This window comes from Solanum lycopersicum, chromosome 9, assembly GCF_036512215.1.
Source record: "Solanum lycopersicum chromosome 9, SLM_r2.1".
Lineage (NCBI taxonomy): Eukaryota > Viridiplantae > Streptophyta > Magnoliopsida > Solanales > Solanaceae > Solanum > Solanum lycopersicum.
The window spans coordinates 12,809,735-12,814,832 of NC_090808.1; the positions used below are offsets into that span (position 1 = coordinate 12,809,735).

The 5,098-nt window shown below is 33.4% G+C and overlaps 1 long non-coding RNA gene across 1 annotated transcript; it reads right to left on the minus strand.

Moving 5' to 3' along the window:
* Nucleotides 1–311: 311 nt before the first annotated feature.
* On the minus strand, nucleotides 312–2,358 carry LOC138338176 (uncharacterized). Its single transcript, XR_011211583.1, has 3 exons — nucleotides 2,237–2,358; nucleotides 1,505–1,574; nucleotides 312–548 (listed from the first exon to the last, which is right to left on the minus strand). It is a non-coding gene; the product is annotated as an uncharacterized lncRNA (long non-coding RNA).
* Nucleotides 2,359–5,098: the final 2,740 nt, after the last annotated feature.

Sequence of the window (5,098 nt, forward strand, 5' to 3'; positions counted from 1 at the left end):
AAGAGTAGATTCATGATATATATTATCTTGTTTAAAGGAAAGATATGTTCGAAGAATTCGGCATTTTTTTACCTATAGTATTGTGTTCAATCAGATCAGGATTGATAACAAGAAATATATAAGCAAAATTATTATTAGCATTACCAATGAACATACAATACAAAGTCTTGGACCCAAATTTTCTTTTCTTAGGGTCAGACATCATAACTTTGTCAAGGCACCCCCTTTCACGACCCAAAAATGGACGTGATGGCACTCGTCTTATCCCACCAAGACAAGTCAGCCTAAAACTTACAATAAAATGCGGAAAATTTATAAGTTACTTAAAACTACCCCAAAACCTGGTTGTCACGTGTACAAGCCTCTAAAGTATTACAATTGATTCAAAAGAAAAACTCAAGTCTCTAATGAACTTGTTTCTAGAATAGAACAAGATCATAATTAAGGAGAAGAAAGTCTGCTGTGATGGAAACAGCTACCTGACAAATCTCCAAGAAGCCTCGAAAAAGAAGAGAATGACAAGTACAACAAAAATCCAGGCTCATAACCTACAAAAAATTTGTAGTAGCAAGGGGTGAGTACCAAACCACACGGTACTCAACAAGTAAACCTCTAAACACAAGTTAAGGGGATAAAATACGGGTACTCCTACCACCCCCAAACGAACCTCAACAACTACTTCCTGCAGTAAAATCAACCCAACCTAACAGCTCACAGTTTACATAGCACGTAGCTCAACAACAACACTTAGACAAATTACATATCCTCAACAACAACATTTTAACAAACTACACATCCTCAACAACAATAATTCAACAAATTATATATACGCAATAACAAGCTCAATATTGATCAATCATAAGTTCCGCAGAAAGGCAATCAGAAGATCAGCAAAACACGATATCAAGTTCACTAATGATAAGTATGCGCAATGCAATGGAATGCAATGTCAAGGATAATGATGCATGTCTGACCTAGTGATACACACCCGCTGTCTCTCAGTCCGGGACCCATGGGGGACATATCTGTCCATGCATCTGTCGCGGCGCACGACACGACCCTCGATAATAGTAACCATCGCGGCGCGCGATACGTCCCTCGAAATATAGTATACATCGCGGCGCGCGATACGTCCCTCGAAATGATATATCCTCTTAAGTACTCATTCTTTCTCAATGCACATAACACTTGTCACAACCAATGCCTCAAAATCATGTAGATGACAAGTTCAAAGAAATAATTTGGAGATTAACATTTTCATAACATCACACAGTTAACAACCACACAAACATGAAGTCACATCAATAATGATTCAACAAGCCTTCAACCCTTTCTCAACACATCACGCATAAACAATTAGTCACATTGCCTTTTGTTATCCCTTTGTTTTCATCATATCAATGTGGACAAGTCAACCCATCACCAATCCCGTTACTCCCAAACATATACCACAAGGACATACACGCATTTCATACACTTAACAAGAGTTTAGAAATCCACTTGCCTCAAATAGTAGAACAATCACTTCGGGACTTGAGCCTTTCCCATTTGTTGAGCTTCCAACTCAAAGCAATCTATTCACATACATAACCACACTAAACTTTCAAAACTAACAACACCCATATTGCTATATGTAGCCTAGAGCCAAAACTCATCCGAATTTATAATAAGTTTCTAAATCTAGATACCAATAAACATATTAACTCTCATCTTTTTCAAAATTTCAAGCTGAGGATTTAGTCTCAAATTTTCCTCTACTAATATCAATATAACAGAGTAAAAAAATGATTTCAACAAAATTGATTGTTGATGATTATCAATCCAACTTCACACTTTTCAAGATATGAGTCAATCATATATATGACTAGTACTTTTATTTAACTTTTTTTTTATTCCAAAAGTAAAATAAAACTACATACTAATTAAGCAATCTGTTATTATAATTAATTATTTTCCTCACTAATCACCCAATTCTTATAACTCTATAATTAGACTATTAATGGCCAACCATGCATCATAATTCTCCACTAACAATTTTTTTATGTAAAAATAAATAACATTAATTATTAATTTGTCCAATCTTCAGATCATTAATTTCATACCAAGCAAATTTTTCTCCTCCTCCCACTTTGTTGCTTTTAAAAATTAATTGTTCTAGTTATATAGTAATACTCCTATAATGATTAATTTATTTAAGTCTACAGAAGAGTTGAAATTGGGTAAAAAGTTTGCTTACCTGAAGATCTCCATGCTGATCCCTTGGACGCCGCCACACAAGGTTTGATTCTTCCCTTTCTTTATTTTTTTTAAAAATTAATTATGTAGTAAATATGATAATGTTTACTTACTTATTTTTATTATATATGGGCCAAAAGGTAGAGAATCTTAAATAAATTATCACTTTAACCCATTAACTATCTATTAAGTCAATTATCCATAATTACCCATCAATTAATTAACTAAAGTTAAACGAATAGTTCAAAATTCTCAAAATTAACCTATCGGGTCATTACAATATCCACCACTAAAAATCATGTTCGTCCTCGAACATAAGGAAGAAGAGAGAAATATAACCAATGTTACCAACAATTTAAGGTATGATCTTCTCGAGTCGATGTTCATATCTCCAAGTAAGTCCTCCTTAAAATCATTCCATCAGGATCAACTACTACGAACTGAACTTTCAAAACAAACTTAAGTGGATTTATAAATAAAGAGTGATTATCAAGCCACAACTAACTGATGAACTTAATCTAAACTCAAACGCGCTGGACCTTAACACAATCATCATGAAGAATCGTTTCTCACATAACCACGATAGACTTCTGAATCAATACGTACTACGAGAAGAAGTGAAACTCAACCAACCACCATACCCTCGTACTGCACAAACCATCACAAATCTTATCAAGGTTTTCTTTTCACAACACAATTTATTCATGAGCTTAAGTTATAAGAATCTGACTTTTAGATATTGTTACTCATCAAGGGAGAATCAAACTTATCTAACCCAAAGAAAAAATAAGATCAAGTAACCACCCAACATGTGATACACTTCAAAATGTAGAACCTCTACCAATACGCTTTAACAATTGTAACTCTTCATAGTATCTTTTATATAAGTTCTCATAAGTAAGGACGTATATGTCGAATTACAAGTATACTTCAACTGTTCCAAGACAACGTTAAATATGTCATATCTAAAATGACCTGTCTTTCCAAGCATCCTATCCTACCAAGAGGACATCGCAGGATCGGTACACCCGATCCACCACTAGGGATACACCCATAGATATGAAAACACCTGTAGGTATAGGTAGCAAATCACACTCCAAACCATATCCAAAATGAAGTAGATGACCGTATAAGAATATACAAAATCAAAGTCGATATAACACTTGATACTTATTTCATAGTGACCACATCAAACATTCTTATTCATCTTACTCTATTTATATAATTTTTTTATCCACCCACAATCAACTAGTCTGATCTCCATTACAATCTCACAAAACCTCAATTTATCAAACCCCACATACTTCTCATGGTACACCACTAAAGTCAAAACTCCCAATACTAACAAACATCATAACCACACCAATCATTTACCTTACTCTCAAACAGTCTCTAGTTACAAAGTCTTCTTAGCAAGCACATTGTAGTCTCCAAGACTTTAAACTATGGTTTCTTATCTTTCCATTTAAGCGCCCCATGATAGATATAAGTCACACCCAAGACCGATAACACTAATTTCAAATCTATATTTCTCCTTTAGGGTAAAATAATTAAGTCACACTTAATGTCAACTTCACGTAAACTTTCACACACCATTTTCAACCACAATCTGTACCATCATTATCCTCATGCCAATACTTAGAGAAATATTAGGTCTCCCCAATTATTCTATATACTATGGGCACATAATCTCTATTTACCATCACGTATCTATGTAACACATCACAACAAGTGATTCCAAAAAAAATAAAAATCAATGACTATGTATAATTGTATGTCCATACTATTACGTATCCATAAGTCACTTAACAAAATCTGAACCATTTAGCTCCACTTAACAACACATACTTCTACACATCTCACGGGTTTTACCCAAATCGACACTCCATCTTCATAAAAATTGCTGATAAATTCCTAGTAAGTCTATACCGAATTGATTTACAATCATAGTCATATTAGAACTATATATATCCATTCATGGATCCTTTAACTCAGAACCAAGAGTATTCTTATTCCTTCACACCTTCATAATTCTTTCGATGAGACAAATTTTAAATACCTGGAACTCTTCAATACACCAAACTCTTTTTCTCTTTGCTGACTTGCTTACCAACCTTATCCTTTGACCAACAACCTATGGTATTTTTATCTTATCCTCGAAATAAAAACATTACATGAAATCCCATTTAGGTATAACAATCAAAAGTAACCAAATTTACTACTCAAATTATTTTTAAGTCCTTCAAATGCTTCATACTCAATGTGATCAATCATTTCTTACCCCTTACCAATTCATACCTTGACAAAACACACTACCACAAATCTAAACTCATAACGAAAAACTTGAATTTTGAATTCAATTATGTAACTCAATCCTTTTATCTATTGAAATTAGCTCATACATAAAAAAATATTTACATATTTGGACCTCTTAGCTTATTATTGATCGCCTATCCATCGACCTTGTCATACCCTTTCTTAAAAATCCAATGGTACCCGTTACCAAATTCAAAACTATAAAAGAACTTATCACCACACTCGAGTCGAACTGTTTCATCAACATGAATCCTTAAACCCAGTTATACCAATCCAATCCAAAGAACTAACCCACTTTTATCCGCACTTCCTTACTAAAACTCTTAATTGTCTTCACATAAGTATACTCTTTAGGACTTCCTTTACCCATATATTTGTCATTCAATATTGATCAAATTTCTTGGACATTACGATGAAATAACCACTCATTTAAAATTCATAAAATACATTTCACGATCTCAACATATCAATATTATACCAAAGATTCATTACTAAAAGCTTTCTTATAAATAATGTTTAACACATCCACCCATACCAACAAGCTAGT